Source organism: Strix uralensis, chromosome 3, assembly GCF_047716275.1.
Source record: "Strix uralensis isolate ZFMK-TIS-50842 chromosome 3, bStrUra1, whole genome shotgun sequence".
In the NCBI taxonomy this organism is placed as follows: Eukaryota; Metazoa; Chordata; class Aves; order Strigiformes; family Strigidae; genus Strix; species Strix uralensis.
Window position 1 is genome coordinate 698679 of NC_133974.1, and position 16854 is coordinate 715532.

Here is a 16854-nt window from a genome sequence, read left to right on the forward strand (position 1 = left end):
TTTTAGGAACCAGAGTAAGAAAACTCAAGTACAAAGCATTTTTAAAGGGCGGTCATGTCCAACTATTGGCCAAATTCTAATTTTAATAACTCAGATTCTATCAGATACGGATTTTCAAGCAGCACAGAAACAACTTTCAAATATCCTCGTGCTGTGCAGCGCATTCTTGGGGGCTCACTAATCCCCCCTGAAAGAAGAGAGCACTGCCCTGGTGCCCTGCCCCACTACGGGTACCTTAGGTCTGCACCAGGATCTCCATCAGCTTCACCTTCCCCAGCTAAGCTATCTGGTGCACAAGAATGTAATTGGGGGGGGTTTAAATACAGGATCGCATCTCACACAGGAATATTTTTATATGTCCAATGCTTCACATCAAATGCAGAAATCACTACTTCATCCGGGAAGTTTGTCATAAGTGAAAAACTTCAGTCTCAGTTACATGAGTGTGACAAACAGGCAAGTGAAATCAGTTACATAACACCAGTTTTTAAGTTCAACACCACAGGTGTAGCCACAGCAGCTCAAATTACCTGAATTACGCTGAAGAGTCTCTCAGGGCAACTTCCACTTTCCTGGGCTCAGTTCCTTCTTCAAACATTTAAAGACAATCTAAAAAGATGGGAAAAACAACCCAAAGTTTCTTCCAAGACAGACGTGGTTTTCCACAGAAAAATAACACCTCCCCCCTGCCCCATCTCTTGCGGTTACAACTATGATTATGCTACTTTTGCCCTGATTGTGTCTCCTGTTAATTACAAAGAAATGAAGCCTGCAGATCCTGCGTCGACGCGAGCGTCTGTCTGCTACAAGATGAAAGTGAGGCAGAGCCAGAGCCACTCGGATGCGGGACTGTTCCCGCTGCCAGCCAGCAGCCTCCACAAAGCGAGTAGCGGCGACGGAGCGCGGGGCAGGTAAACCAGCGAGGCTCTCTCCAAGGTATCTGGAGCCCGTTCAGGAGCACCCGACGCGGCAGCGCAGCTCTCCTCCTCCTCCTCCCCCCGGGGCGCTCCGCTGGGCGCCAGGCCCGGAGCCCGGCAAACCCCGCCGCCCGCAGCTCCCGGGGCTGAGGCGAGGGGCTCCGGTTTGGCGCTGCCAAGACCGTGCAGGCAGGAGGGGGGGCGCGTCCCGGGCCTGCCCGCCCGCCGGTCCCTGCGCCCTGCCCGGGTAGCGGTGGGGCAGGGGCACCCTCATCCCCACAAGGCCCCGCACCCTCCCACCCCCGCGGGCGGTAGCGGAGCTCGCAGCGGGCCCGCCTCGGCCCCGCCAGCGCCTGCCTCCGTCCCGCCGAGAACCCACCTCTCCCGGGGAGCGCGGTCGCGGGGGTCCCGGGCTGCCCGGGCGCGGGAGGCAGCGGCCGGGAGAGCTCCGGGCGGGCTCCGGCCGCCGCCGCCGGCGGCTCCGCGGACACGGGCGGCCAAACGCCTCAGCCTCCCCGCTCCAACGGTCCCCGGCCGCCTCGCGGCGCCCAGCCAATCCGAGCCCGCCTCCGCAGGGGCGCGCGCACTCTCGCCAATCTGAGCCCCCGCCCGCCGCCGCCAACAGCCAATCAACAGCCGAGATCCCGCCAGCCCCGCCCCTCCGGCTCCCTGCGGCTCCGCCTGCCGGCCAATCACGAGGCAGACGCTTCCCCGGCGGCGGACGTGCGTTACGCTCCCCCGCCCCCTTCCCCTCAGCCAATCGGCGGCCGAGGCCGTGCGCCGCCAAGCGCGCGCGCGCGCGTCCTCTCCCCGGCGCCAACGGGCCCGCGGGGCGCTCGCGCGCTCCGGCCAACCCGCGGCCCGGCGCGCGCCGCCGGCCTGCAGCGCGCAGGCGCAGTGCGCGCGGCTGAGGGCTCGGCCCGGCCCCGGCCCTCGGGCCGCCCCCAGGGGGGCTGGGGGCCGCCTCTGGTGCCTCTCTAGAGCTGTGTGGAGCGGAGAGGAGGGGCGGCTTCCTAAAGGCGTTTAAACGTTCGGAGGTAACTGTGGGAACCCTGTTCTGAGCCTGAGGGCGACCTGTCAGTGGGACAGCGGGAGGCCCGGCACGGGTGGGCTCTGGCAGAGCTCTCCGTGGTGTGACTGTGACTCCGAAAAGTGACGTGTGGGGTGTGCGTGTGTATATATATATATTCATATACAAGGGGTCTGTAGGACAAGAGGTGATGGCTTTAAGCTGAAAGAGGGGAGATTTAGGTTAGATGTAAGGAAGAAATTCTTCCCTGTGGCGGGGGTGAGGCTCTGGCACAGGTTGCGCAGAGAAGCTGTGGCTGCCCCCTCCCTGGAAGGGTTCAAGGCCAGGTTGGATGGGGCTTTGGGCAACCTGGGCTAGTGGAAGGTGTCCCTGCCCGGGGCAGGAGGGTGGAACTAGATGATCTTTAAGGTCCCTTCCCACCCAAAGCGTTCTATGTTTCTGTATATGTATCAAAGCCCCACAGAGCCAGTGGGTCTGGTACCGCTCAGCACGTGCTCCTGTGTGCCAAGCTGTGGCCCGCTTTTGTCCGCAGGAGCGTTGGCGAGTTACAGGGTTGGACTGGGGCCCTGCATCAGAAGAGGCCTGGGGCCAGGGAGGGACATGAGGTTGCAGGATGGAACCTGCAACAGTCAGCTCACAGCCAGCCCCTCAGCAGCCATCACCAGAGCAGTCTGCAGGATCCTCTGCTGAAGGTCAGACACTGGTGTAGTGCCTTAGGTCTGTCAGTATGTCTTGCTGTGATTATACCTTCAACAGCCTTTGTGGGCTGGGAGGGCAGCTTTGGCTTGTAAGAAACTGTGCACTTCAAGGATGTGTCACTTGTACACCAGAGGAGTCTTCCAAAAGCGCCCTGCTGTGTCTCGCAGCTTCCCCCACCAGAGGAATAGCAAGTTTTTCAAATGACAATCTCCCCTGCTCCATTCTTTGACCATCTGTGTCTGGCTGGGTAACGCTATTGCATAGCAATCAGCTCTATTACAGCTCGGCGTGCTGGCAACCAATCGTGGTACAAACAGTCACAGCAATGACTAGTACGTGAGTGTTTTCTGAGGAAGATTGGACAGGACAGGCATCTGTGCCAGGCTGTGCATGCAGTCTCCCTCTGATCAGTCTCCCTGGGTGGAAATGCCATGGTTCCTTCTGCAAGATGTTTTCTGTGCCTGTGGGAAAGAAACAAGATTCTTACGCTGTGTGTGGAGAGGAGGGACTACTAACATTTTGCATGTGTGGGAGGGAGATCCTTGGTCATGAGGGAATAGGAAAACAAGAGGGAAAAAAGTGCTGCTTAGACGTTCTAGCTAGTGCTGTGTTAATGTTTATTCTGAGCTCTCTATGTGCAAATGATAGTACATGGTTTATTCCTGAATCCTGGAGACAGGCCCACTAGCAGCAGTGGAACCAGATGCGGCTGAGGTGGTGTGGAGGGTTGTTTCTGCTGCCTGCATCTGTCCTAGTAAATTAAGTAGCAGCAGGATGTAGGCACAGGCACTGGAATTTGGTGGTACTGGTTGACTATTGAAACAGTTAAGCGACCCATGTGTTTTACCGTGTATATCTAAGCTTCAGCCCAATTACTATTCTCCTAAACATCTTCCAGGCAATTCTGGGTGTCTTGCATGGGAGAGGGGCTATTCCTGGTAGGCAGTTTGGATAGAATCACCGTTTTGTGCAGTCTGACAGGTTTTAGTGGTGTGGCCGCAGCCTGTTCCGTGCCCTGTGGTCTCACACCTGTGAATATCCCTCAGGCAGGTTTCATACACATCTAAACGTGTAGTCAGGTTGACCCAGCGCTGAGGGATCTGGTGGAGTTGAGAACGGTCAGTGTGAGGTTCATGGTTGGACTGGAGGAGCTTCAAGGACTTTTCCAACTGAGATGACTCTGGGAGTCTGTGAAACGCAGGTGCTGAATTCTCTCAATAACGAGTGGCTTACCCGAGGCTTTTAGCAGGGTGTGCAGCACAGAGACCGTAACCTCTCCTTCTAGGACGATGCGTCCATTATCTTTGCGGATTTTCACTGGACTGACACTGGTCAGTCCAGGTCTTTCCCATACTGGGGAGCCCGGAGCTGAAGGCGTTACGCCAGCTGTGATCTCCCCAGTGCTGGCAGAGGGGAAGGCTTGTCTCCCTCAGTCTGCTGGTGACACTCTGCTTGCTGCAGCCCCGGGTGCTGCTGGCCTCCTTTGTCCCAGGGGCGTGCTGCTGGCCACCAGGGCCCCAGGTCCTTTCCTGCCAAGTTTTCTTCCAACCAGTCGTCCACCAGCCTGTACTGGTACTTGGGTTTGCTCCCCCCGAGCGCAGGACTCGGCGTTTCCCTTTGAACTTGACGAGGTTCTTCTATGCTCCTTTTTCCAGCCTGTTGAGGCCACTCTAAAGGGCGGCTCAATCATCTGGAGGATCAACCACTCCTCCCGGTTTTGTGTCTTCTGCAGACTGGCTGAGGTCGTGCACTGTCCCATCACCTAGATCATTCATGAAGACATTAAACGTCTTCAAACGTTAATTACTGGACCCAGTACCATGCCCCAGGGAGCACCACTAATGACTGGCCTCCGACTGGACTTTGTCCCGCTGATCATAACCTGCTGAGCCTGGCGGTTCAGCCGGTGTTGAGTCCATCTCACTGTCCCCTTACCTGGTTCATACTCCACCGGTTTCTCTGTGAGTGTGTTAGGGAAGAGGGTGTGAAAAGCTGTGCTAAAGCCCAGGTGAACATCCACTGCCCTTCCCTCATCACAGATGGCTGGTAGGTTGGGTGTTTCACTGCAGGAGGCTGGAACATTGCTCAGGCATGATTTTATCTTCACTGGCTGCTCCTAATCACCTTCTTGCCCTTCCTGTGTTTCAGAATGGTTTCCAGACTTCCTTGCTACATCACTTCCCCCGGGACTGAGGGGAGGCTGGATCTGCCTTGATGGTAGAAGTGCCGGTTGCTCTTGCCCCGTCCTCAGGAACATCCCCTGCTCACCACAATCTTTCAGACATAGCTGGGAATGGCCTCGCACTTACATCAGCTGGGTCCCTCAGCCCTCCTGAGCGGGCACCAGCGCCTGGCAGAGGCAGAACAGTCTGTTCTCTTCCCTTCGGAAGCGCTGTGGGTTGCCCAGCCTGAATAGAACAATATAGTCACGCTAGTGTGGACTTAGTCTCTCTTCGTTTAAATCCCATCCTTGACAAAGGGGAAACCAAGCCTGGGCTGTGGCCCAAACCAAAGTCACTGCCTGGGAGGGAGATTAATGGACATGGTTTGCACAAAACTCTTTCCATTCCCTCGTGGGCTTGCAGTGCAGTTGCCTCCAAGATGCCAACATCCATCTGCCCAGTATTGCTCCATTCTAGGTCACAGCCTCCAAGCTATTCCGGGGTGGGGCGGGAAGAAAGGAGGAACTGCAGCACTAGCACACAGTGTATTTATGCAGCTAAAGAAGAACAGCAGCAGAAAGTGTGCAGAGAGGGTATGTCCTGATGTGGGATACACTGATAGGCTCAAGAAAATAAGCCGAGAGTGTTAAGTGTGTGCAGGAGAGGCTGGTGGTGTGGCGGTGCTGCAGGGCACCCCAGCTGATTTTCTGGGCAGGATTGTAGACTTGGGACACTATGGGCACAAAGCATTTTCTTCTGCTTCACCTGGGGACCAGGAGCCACTTTTTAACATGGATTGGAAAGAAATTATTCCATTATATGCATTAAAAATATCTGCACCTTCAGGGCTAGACAAGGGGTTTCTGAGTGTTAGCAGAGTCCTCATGTTGGATTTTGGTGAATAAAGAGACATGTAGATGCCCGTATCATCTTTGTGACAAACCCTGAGTGGGGTTCATATCACCTAACCTGAGAAATCTAAAAATTAGATAAATAGGTCTGATCCCGACCCCCAGGGATCCCTTCACAGCCAGGTAAGTGGGTGCCTTCGGGCAGCAGTTCAGAGGACCCGTCTCATGGTGACATGACCTGTGCTCTGCGTTCTGCAGAGGGAATCAGGACTTGTTCCGATTCAGACGTCTTAAATTAAAGACACCAGAGCTAAGACCAGCGAATCCCACCTCGTGTTTCTGTCGTGCTACCAGCAGCGAGTGCACTCCAGAGCCTCACCCTTACAGCTAACAATTGCTAAAGGAGTGACTTCCTGAACTGAGAAAACCCACATCAATAGATCTATTTTTCCTTGCTGTGTTGAATTTCAATATCAACTACCTACAATTAATTGAAGTGCTCTGAAAACATTGTATTGTGCAGTGCTACGCTCAGCCCCATGAAGTGACAGCATGTGAAAAGAAATACTATTGCTTTTCAGTGAACTGAACAGAGTGAAGCCCAAGACGTGTACCACTGTGTTTAAAAATAGAGGAAATATAAGAGCCTGTAGAAAGTCCTCACCTTGTATTCGGACAACGCCGAGCTGCTCGACGAGGGGAGGCAAGCTAGAAGCTGAGGCTGAGCACCGGGTGGGCAGTGCCCTCCCTGGCCAGGGCTGGGAACGTGGCAGACAGAGCAAGGCGCTCAACAACGTCCTCCAACAGCCCCAGGCAATACAGGGAATGAGGTTCAAGGTCCCTCCAGGAGCTCGTCCCATCCCACCCCTGGGAAAGAAGGTCCCTGAGAACAGCGACGGCACTGCTGGAAAGGAGCTGGGACTCTTGGTAGACACGGGCTGAACTGGAGCCACCAGTGTGCCCCAGTACCAAAGGGCAACAGCAGCATCCTGGGCTGGAGGGCCATGGGGCCACAGCCAGCAGGTCAAGGGGAGCGACTACCCCTCTCTGCTCAGCACTCGTTAGACCACACCTCGACTCTGTGTCCCATCCCAGGGCCTCTAAAACAAGGAAGACATCAAAACCCAAGAGTGGGTGCAGCTGAGGGCCACCAAGATGCCCAGGGGATGGCAGCGCTCGGCCTGTGAGGAGAGGCCGAGGGGCTGTGGCGTCTTCAGGCTGGAGAGGGAAGAAGGTTGAGGGACACCTGGTAGTCACCACCCTGCTCCTACCAGAAGGCCAGAGCCAGGCTTGTCCCAGTGGTGCAGGGCAGGAGGACGAGAGAAAATGGGCACGAGTCAGCCAGGATAGAAGGAAAAGTTTTTCCCCACGAGGAGAGTCCAGCAGTGGGGGGGCCCAGAGAGGTTCTGTCATCTCTGAGCTTGGAGGTTTCCAAGACCGGCCTGGCCAGAGCCCGAGCGGCCTGGTGGAGGCCGAGCTGCCCCTGCTCCGCGCTGGGGGGTGGGCTGGGGACCTCCCGAGGTCCCTTTCGGCCTGAATTACCCTGTGATCCTCCAGCTGCATTCAGACACTGTCTTTACATTTTTCACAGCCTTTACATTCAGGGAGCCAGAGCATAGGGTAGGTGAGAAGGGACCTCTGGAGGTGGTTTTGCTCAAACCTTTGCTCAGTGGAGGACCAGACCCATCGAGGCAGCTTTAAAGTTAGATCAGACTCTTTCAATTTGTTTTTAAAATAGTTTTTTCCCCCAGAGATTGTGGTATATTTAAGTTTAAATTTAAAAGTTGGATTAAACTAAAAGAGAAGGGGAGCAGTGGTTTATGACATTTGTCACTCTTCAGCATTTTGTTAGAAAATGATCACGTCTCTTTTGGCTGATGGATTTTCCTTAGAAAAACCTCTGGCTTCTTTCAATAATAAAGTAATTAGGCCATCTCTCATTCATAACTGAAGGAGATACTGTTTCCCAGTGATAGATCTTTCTGTTTCATGTTCTTATAATGAAATCTAATTTCCTGCTTGCTTAGGAAAAACTAGGAATGGGCTCATATTCCCACTTCTAAGTGTAGTGCCAGAGAATTAGATTCATTTGTTGGTTCTGAGTAGTGACATAAGAAATAGTGTTACAGTGTCTTTTGCCATGTCTCGGGAAGTCAGACGCTCGGTAGCCGCAGCACGTGCAGAATCTGTCCCGTGCACACGTGTAGTAGTGAAGTACAAACCTATTTCCTTGGTTTTCTCTGTGAAAGGTGCTAGCAACCCAGAGTAAATGGAATCTAGCATTACCATTGAATGACATGCTTTTAAAAACATCCTATATGTCTGAGAATTTATCATCACCAATGTAAAATGCATGACTTCTCAGTAAATTGCTTTTTCCTGATGTTTTCTGGACCAGGGATAACAAGTATTTGGAGAACCTGTTTACCTCACATCTCTGTACTAGCTGAGTGGTTCGAATTTGTGAGAGACAGAAAATGCCACACTGCAGAAACAAATATGAAGAAAGTACCAATGCTTAGAAACACCCTGCTGCCCTTTTCAGCTGCTTCTCATTGTTACAGCTTAAAAATACCTGCGTGTAGAAGTCAGATATTAAAAAAATGCATTTGCCCTTCAGTTTGTGTACATACAAATTCTCTTTGCGTTTGTGGCCAACAGACGTGTGCATCAAGAGGAGAGTAAAACCCTACAGATACACTTCTTAATTCAAAATGTCATTTTCTTTAAATGGTGAAAAGTGGATTGGAGCTGGTAATAGCAAACAGCTCTTGCAAGCCCACAGTGTTCCTCTTTTGGATGCAGAAACAGCTACAGAAAAAAGCAGAAGATGCTGAAGACATTCTTCTGTAGGAGTCTGCTCTGATGATACAATTCTGACAGGAGTTTTTGTCAGAAGAATGTACGTAGCATTCCAGAGTAGTGGTACTAGTTTAAAAATAACATGAAATTTGGCACAGGAAATACGCCTTCTTGTTGAGATCTTCAGCTTCAGTGGCATCGTACGTCATTTCGTCCAACTGTGAACAAAACACAAAAATAAAAGGGAACCTCAGATGATGTCACCTCAGGTCTGGGCACAAGATTTAATTTGCATTTTGGGGCTGCTGGAAAGACGTTAAGAGGAACAAAAGCAAACCCCAAAGGGGATGGTTGTAGAGGTAGAAGGTTTATAATATTCTTTAATTTTGTGTTCTAGTAGAAGAGCATCCTGCTTGCTTGGAACATCATGTTCATGGTGCACAGAAAGTCAGTCTGGAATGGACCAATTCCTGTCCTGTGGAAAGGCAAACATGCCCATCACGCTTGTCTCACAAGATGGAACATATGCCTGGCTTAAAGCACTGGCTTTATCAAACCTGGCTTAAAGCACTTCTGGCAGTGGAGAATTCATAATCTCCCCGGTGACCTGTTTCAGTGTGAAATTAGCTTTAACCATTACAGAGTTATTTCCGTGCTACTCTTGGTCCTTCCTCCGTTGCACGTTGAGCAGCGTGACTCTCTTCCTTTTTACAGTTCTGCCTGGATTGCTGTGGTGGTCCTTAAGCTTTCTCTTCTCACATTTAAAGAGCAGCCCTCCTCGCAGGGCACATTTTCTGTGCAGAAACACCCAGTTGCTCTTCTCTGGACTCTTGGCCACTTGGCCAACTCATCCTTGAGCTTTGGTTCCCAAAAGGAGATACAGCACCCCGGGTCAGTGCCATCCTGACACGGCGCTCAGGGCAGATCCACTTCAGCAGCCTCCCAAATAATGCTCCTCTTCACGCAGCCCAGTGTCACGATTCCCCTTTTCTCAAGTGGGGTGTTTGAAACAACTCCTACACCTCCTTACGCAGCGCTGCCGCCCATCCCGTCCCGCTGCTGGGTGTGTGCGGCTCTTTGTAGCATTTAAACGTCTGTGCTGACGGCTGCTACTGCCCTTTTCCTACTACTCCTTTAAAAACTGCTCAGCGCAGATCTGAAGGGGAATCAGAAGATAAAATACGTCAGTACCTCTTTGCTCAACTGCAGCGTCCCGGCACATTTTGGAACACGACCATAACTTCAATTTACAAGTCTCTGTATTCAGAGACCTCCAGCAGAGAATCTGCTCTTCATTTGATTTTCCGTTACTAAATATTCAGCACTAAATGGAATTTTAAAACCAAAATACCTACTGGGAGTCTTCAGCTCAGTTTCCCTACACTTACAACTTAAGAAGCCGTGTTTTGGACCAGCTTCAGGCAAGACAGGAAAAGGTTTTCAGCAGGTGTGATGGGAGGGGGCTAAACCAAATTTAGTAGAGGTGAAGAAGAAATGAGAACGGGAAAAAGCATTGGAGTTGGTTCAGCTTTGTATGGAGAAAGGGTGAAGGATTTGCAACGTCAGTAATAGAAGTTGCATAGCAATGTAAATAGCTTACTTTTCCCATTATTCTGAAGTAAAAAGAAGTATTTTCCACAGACTATATTTGTCTTCTGTGTGGTTTTTCTCAGCAGTACAAGAGTATTAAGGCTTCTGTCTAAAAGAACCACAAAGAAAGAAGACGAGGAGGGCAGTAGGAGCTGCCCACTGCAAGACTGTGAGAAATCAGCAGTGAAATCTCAGCTAATGCTGAGACAGCAAACTCAAACCAGAGTCATTTCAAGGGCAATTGTTTTCTCGAAGATAAATTGTGCAGAATATGGAAAAAATTGTGCAGGGGGGAGTCAGGGAAGAGACGGTGGCACCAGCTTTTATGTCCTTCCAGTTTTACAACTATTGCTTTCGTAGCAAAGTGTGGCAAAATTTGCTTAAAATTCATTTGCAGCCTCTCATGTCTTGAAACAGAGCTACGATGTTTCAGACAATAACCCGTGAACTTAAGATCTTCAGCAGATACTTGGTTTCAGTCCAGTCATTGACTGAAAGTTGCCTTTCTGTTAAACTTGCGGTGAAGTCGATGGTGAATGTTGGTAAGGAGTGACTCAAAAGCAGCACGTTCCACCACGGGGTGAGTTGGACCCTTTCGTTTCTGTGACAGCTCCAAATGTGACATAGTGCACAAAGATTAGGTAGTGGCTAGAAACGCAGAGCTGGATCATCTGGAACAGCTCCTTGCTGGCACTAGCAACACGTCTATAATTCACTTCATAAATTTATAAGGTTTAAAAACTATGAGATTTTCCACATGCCCAGCTATTGGAAGATGTTCCAAAATGCTACTTTTGTGCAGATGGAAGCCATTTTCTAACTTTAATTTGAATTTATTCACTGTTCAGAGCGCTCCAGTCCCATGCCAGTGTTTCTTTAGTTCCAGTAGTTATCTTTTTTTTGTTTGATTTTTGTTTGTTTGTTTTTGAAGAGCAATAGGATCTACCTTCGTTTTGTTTAATTTCTGTCAATGGCAGATTCTCTGTTCCCCTGTTTAGACTAAAAAGCTTTCATGGACCCTGGTGCATGATGAATTCACTGTTCCTGGCTGTGGCTGATCAGAGCTGTGCACGGCACTCGGCACAGGTATGCTTAAATGTACTAGTACTACTTCCATGTTTATAGTTATTTATGTCAAAAATTCTAAAAGTTAAACTTACTGATGGCTAATTTCTAGCTCATTCTGTAGGTTCTTCTAGCCTCTGCAGGTAAAAAGCTCTGAACCATTTTTCTGTCATCCACAGATTCGACAGTGCAGAGTTTAATTCTTCTTCCAGATCTCTCAAACCAACCTTTTCTCAGGTTTGTTTTTCTTTAGTCTCTATTTTAAAACAGATATACCACCCAGAACACTATAAATGTGTATAGTGTCCTGGCTTGCCAGTTTGCTGGTCCCTGCCAAATCAGTGGCTTTTTCTGACTGAAAATCAGTCACCCACTGGTCGGGTGTTTGACTGACCACGGGCAATTAAACTGCCCGGTAATTAGGTGGCCTTACAGGCTACTCGGCTCACTCAGCTCCTCATTTCTTACATACTTCCGAGGTGGTAACACCCTGCCAACGGATTATGTCTCCTTCCATTAACTTTTCTTGTCATTAAGCACCCATGAAGTGTTTTCCTCAACCTGGACTCATCTATCTGACCTTCTTTCATGGTGTTGGTCTCAAATCGTTTACACTTTCTGAACTCCTTTCATAATTTTTATTTAATTTCTCCAGATGAAAGCTGAATTTCCTCTTTGAACACTGGCTCGCTTTTAATTTTATGCTCTATCCCATTGTTGTAGGAGATTACAGCTGATTCCCAGGTCTAAGTAAAGAAAAAAGCACTTTTAGTCTTATTTTTTTTTAAATTTTAAAAAGAAATTTCTCTACACTGTTTGTATAGGTCCCAGTCTGCCTTGTAGTCTGTATTCCTTTGTTGGATTCCTGAATAATAGGGAAGGTGAAGACAAGACTCTTTGGCCTGATGCTCCTAGTAAATATTTTAGGAAGCGCAAACCAGAGCTTGTCATTTCTGTCAGTTCCCCATTTGCTATAGTTTTCCCTTTCTTCCTTCTTCCATTTCTCTTTTCTTACCCCTTCATTGATGTAGCAGTTTGGTGTTAATTCTTTGTTAAAGCCTAAATGTGTATCTTCACTATTGATGGCTTTCAGCATTTTATATTTTACTGATACCTTGATTTTAATTAATTTCTACTGTACAGCGTGTTTTTGCTCCGTATCTTTCACCATTACAGGGTACACATTTAAACATTTATGAAGTCTTTTGATGCCCGTGCCCTGAGCCCTGCTGTCGTCTTTGTCTTTTCACTGTTCCTGATATTTTATCTGCAAACTGGTGGTAACTCTTGTTACTCCTCTACATGGTTTGTAACATCAGAAAAGACTGGTCTATACTTTGTCACGCTATAATCTTCACATCTTCTTTTAAAATAATTTCTTGTATCATTCCTAATTTTGAGCTATTAGCTGATTATCTTCCACAGCCAGGCTGCCACATTTGCCCTTTCTCATCCTTCCTTTTTTTCTCAGATAGCCACAGAAGTGCATGGTGAGCCTCCCACGGAAATCCAGTGCCTGTGCTGCTGTTTGTACCTGATCTCTCGGCAGGCCGCGCCATCTGAAGATGTGGTCAGAAGGCTCTGAGCTTGAATCCTTCTGGCAGCTTTCCTCAGCTTTCACACCAGGTTGTAAAGAGAGCACAGTTCAATCCCAAACAAGTGTAACTAAAGAGGTGAGGTGAAGAATGTCGTGAGTGAGAAACTGGAATAATGCTTTTACTGTCTTTCTATCCGTATTTACATAATCATGTCCGAATTTTAAATTCTGAATGTAAAATTTTGCAATTTACCAGCTATCTTAAGTCCCAAAGACGGTCCCTACAGCCCCTGTGTATATGTATCTCCAGCTGCTGGCTTAGCAACCAGTGTTTGTTGTTAGGCAGTTGACTGCATGTCACAAGCTGCTCTTCCATCTCACAGGTATTCCCAGTCAGTGGCCAACATGGTAACTGAGATAAAGCAGGAGCTGAGCTCAGGAGAGAGAAACAATCTCCTTTTTTGTTCTTCTTCAGCGTGACAAGATAATTACCTTGCTTGAGCCACGAGCGTGCTCCTTATCTATATTTAGAAGCGGATTCTGCAGCTTTTCTTTCACTTACAATTTTTTTAATTGCAGTTGGGCAGAGAACAAAACAAGCCAGATGATGCTTGTAAAATTGAAATGTATTCTGTTAAAATAGAGGTGAAATGTCGCCATTTAATAGGACATCCTTTGTCTGGCTCCCTCCCAGGGCACAGAACTTACCACGGCTGACTCATTACTGACGAGGTGTTTGGAGGGATGGAGGAGAACAGAGATGGGAAGGTGTAGAGCTCTTAGAATATACATGCTCATGGGTTATCACCAGCTGGGAGCAATAGTCGGAGGGTTTTCAGTGACGTTTGGGCTTGATGATCTTAACTGTCTTTTCCAACCTAAATGATTCTGTAATTCTATGATTCAATGACACTATCTACTGTTTACTAAGATGTTGGCTCCAAATTAGATGCGGTGGAGGGCACGCGCCCTTCATACCACCACCCTGGCTCCTTAGCAGTGTGGCCAAATCAGCATTTGGAACAGCAGATTGCCATGTGCTCTGTAGGGAGAAGTTCTGAAACCTAGAAAAAACACAGACGGTGACCTGGCTTTATTTATTTATGCCTTTGACTCTTTGAGTTCAAGCTTCCCCGTTTTGTAGCTGTGGGTTGTGCTCATCCTCGTTCTTCCCAAGGGTCACAGGGGAGATCTACAGGGCTGACAGAAGTTTACAGTCTTACTTATTTATTTAACAACAAGACATAACAATTAATGTTACGTGAATTAAAAAATGGAAGAATAAAAGGGAAGAAAAAAATAAAGTCCAGTGATAACACCAAGCAGAGTGGGGTGGGTGACAGGCCTGAGGGACGGGGATGTCATCCTGAGGGACCTGGACAAGCTCCAGAAGTGGGACAGTGTGAACCCCATGAGGTTCAACAAGGCCAAGGGCAAGGTCCTGCCCATGGGTTGGGGCAATCCCTGGTATCAACCCAGGCTGGGGGCTGAAGGGATGGGGAGCAGCCCCAAGGAGAAGGACTTGGGGGGATCAGTGGATGGAAAACTGACTGTGAGCTGGCAATGGCAGCCCAGAAAGCCACCCGTGTGCTGGGCTGCACCCAGAGCAGTGTGGGCAGCAGGGCGAGGGGGGGATTCTCCCCCTCTGCTCCGCTCTCGGGAGACCCCCCTGCAGTGCTGGGTCCAGCTCTGGGGGCACCAACAGCAGAAGGACACGGACCTGCTCGAGCGGGGCCAGAGGAGGCCACGAAGATGCTCAGGGGGCTGGAGCACCCCCCCTATGAGGACAGGCTGAGAGAGTTGGGGGGGTTCAGCTGGAGAAGAGAAGGCTCCGGGGAGACCTTAGAGCGGCCTCCCAGGACTGAAAGGGGCTACAGGAAAGGGGGGAGGGACTCTTGATCAGGGGGGAGGGATAGGACAAGGGGGAATGGTTTTAAACTGAAAGAGGGGAGATTTAGGTTAGATATTAAGAAGAAATTCTTCCCTGTGAGGGGGGTGAGGCCCTGGCACAGGTTGCCCAGAGAAGCTGTGGCTGCCCCCTCCCCGGAAGGGTTCAAGGCCAGGTTGGACGGGGCTTTGGGCAACCTGGGCTAGTGGAAAGTGTCCCTGCCCGGGGCAGGGGGTGGCACTGGATGGGCTGTAAGGTCCCTTCCAGCCCAAACCGCTCTGTGAGTCGGTGATGCCAACACCCAGCTGGCAGCAGCTTGGTGCCTGTTGCCACTGTCCACTGACGCACACACGCAGCGGGCGAAGCGCTGCCTGGTACGTGCTGGCACCAGCACAGTCCTTCTGGGATGGGCAGAACTTAATGCACAGATAAGCTGCATTATCTGCCCATGAGGAATTGATGTTGTGTAGCCAGAAATTAAAAATAGTTGTCTGTGTCCTGGTTGGGGAGGGCCAGTCCTTGGTTAGGCTGCACAGGGATGGGTAATGCCACAAGAGATACTGTTGCACAGTTTCAAAAACTTTTGGCAATGAGCTGTGAGGGGGGTAGGAAGCCTTCAGCTGAGGAACAGGGCTGAGTGCATGGGGGACACTGCTCACATTCACACCACCCGACTGGTGGCATGGGATGGAACAGTGATAATGTGCTGTAACAACCGTTAATGACTAGAACAAAATTGATGAAAAAGCAGTGCCGAGGCCGTGACGCCACTTTTAACAGTTATGACAACTAAAGGAGTAATTTAAATTACTCATAAAAATTACTGAGCTCTAAAATGAAGTCTTTTATTCCAGAACATTATCTGGACATCCCTGTTGACATCTGAAAAAAAATTAAGACCTAGATAGGAAAACAGAACATCAAGGGCTTCCTAAAACATTAAGCCCAACATTTTACCAGAGCCGTACCATCCCTGGAACTCCATGCATTCTCTTCTGGTTTACATTTTGCCAAGTAGCAAGTTTCTTCTGACACCTAAACAAAGTTTAGCCGCTGCTATCATGTACCCAGTTGTCCCCATCCCCACGCTGAACAGCTGGTTTTCCCCCTTAATGTTTATTCTGGTGATAGAGAGCCTTTTACCTTTTGGTTTTTAACTTTTTTGGGTTCTTACCATGGCAGTCTCTCCTTTCCTGATTATTGAGAAACCTTTCAGTGCACTTGTTCCAGTTTGAATTGGTTTTTCTCGCCTGCAGGGTGAGTGGAACCACATGTAGTATCTTACTACCTTGTGCAACTCACACTGATCTCATCGTTACTGGCAGTACACGCACTGGGCATTGAGAATTGCTTCTCCTTCCCATGGCTAAATCACACTGACAGCCTATAATCACAGGGAATGATTAATTAATGTAGCCAGGGCCTTCTCACCCTCCTTCCCGTTACCGCACGCCCACTCCTGGAGCTTGTGTTAGCTGTCCCTCGGTGCCTTGACACCGGTGTGCAGGGCTCAATGTCACTTGACAGCACCTTCCCAGGTTAGAGTTTTCTATTTTGTCTGCACAATCTCCCGAGTCTGTGTCATCAGTTCACTTTGTTGGGATACTCCTGACTTTTGGTGCTAGTATCAGGGATGAAAAATCTTAAAAAGATGCATGTCCAGGCTGACCCTTGAGGAATTTCAGACTTCTCCATCCAAACTGATTTCCCATTTTTACCTGCTAAGCCCCCTTGAACCAGTTCCTTTAATTTATATTTACTTTATCATTCACCTTCTCAGGTTTTATTACTGATTCCCCCCATAAGAGTTTCCTGTATCATTTTTATTACTAAGGTAGCTCATTTTATCTGTTGAGAAACAGCTTATCAAGACAATACACTGAATTAGCCTGCACATACCTTTGGCAGGATTGTGTTGCTTTCTGTCCCGTTTATTAGCATGTCTTCAGTCAGTCTCTACAGCAGAACTTCCAGAGCCTGGCGTATGAATGATGTCATTTTCTCTTATTCTTAAATACAGGTAGAACTATGCTGCACAGGTCACCAGAATTCTCTTGATAAACATCACCTGAAAATGCATCACCTGAACTACAGCTTTTTGCGTCAGCTCCTTCAAAAACCTGTCATCTGGTGACAGCGGTATGTATCACACCCTCAGTGAGCACAGAGGAAGAGTATTACTTTTGTTTTGGGCATTTTTGGGGCTTGAACACTACCTTTAACCACTCTTCTTTTCACGACCTTTCTCCATGAGAGGTGGTAGAATTCGGGGGCTCTTTTGCTAACAGTTGCAAACTCAAACTCAGGTGGACT

At 49.2% G+C, this 16854-nt stretch overlaps 1 protein-coding gene and 1 long non-coding RNA gene across 14 annotated transcripts in view; one reads left to right on the plus strand and one right to left on the minus strand.

Annotated features, from left to right (window-relative positions):
- DTNB (dystrobrevin beta) overlaps window positions 1-1461 on the minus strand; it is a 218168-nt gene extending 216707 nt beyond the window's left edge. For all 11 annotated transcript variants that reach the window (XR_012627973.1, XR_012627974.1, XM_074861192.1 and 8 more), the window contains exons 1-2: window positions 1297-1461; window positions 531-609 (exon numbers count right to left, since the gene is read on the minus strand). The gene's annotated coding sequence lies outside the window, so the exon portion shown is untranslated. The remainder of the gene's footprint in view (window positions 1-530; window positions 610-1296) is intronic.
- A 368-nt stretch (window positions 1462-1829) lies between these two features.
- The window catches only part of LOC141940399 (uncharacterized), a 28044-nt gene continuing 13019 nt past the window's right edge, over window positions 1830-16854 (plus strand). Inside the window, exons 1-5 of one of the 3 annotated variants that reach the window (XR_012627976.1) lie at window positions 1830-1954; window positions 11029-11137; window positions 11296-11353; window positions 12588-12789; window positions 16562-16680. This is a non-coding gene — a long non-coding RNA (uncharacterized LOC141940399). Of the gene's footprint in view, window positions 1955-2444; window positions 2640-11028; window positions 11138-11295; window positions 11354-12587; window positions 12790-16561; window positions 16681-16854 lie in introns of those variants that run through there. The other 2 variants (XR_012627975.1, XR_012627977.1) reach the window with 2 other exon arrangements.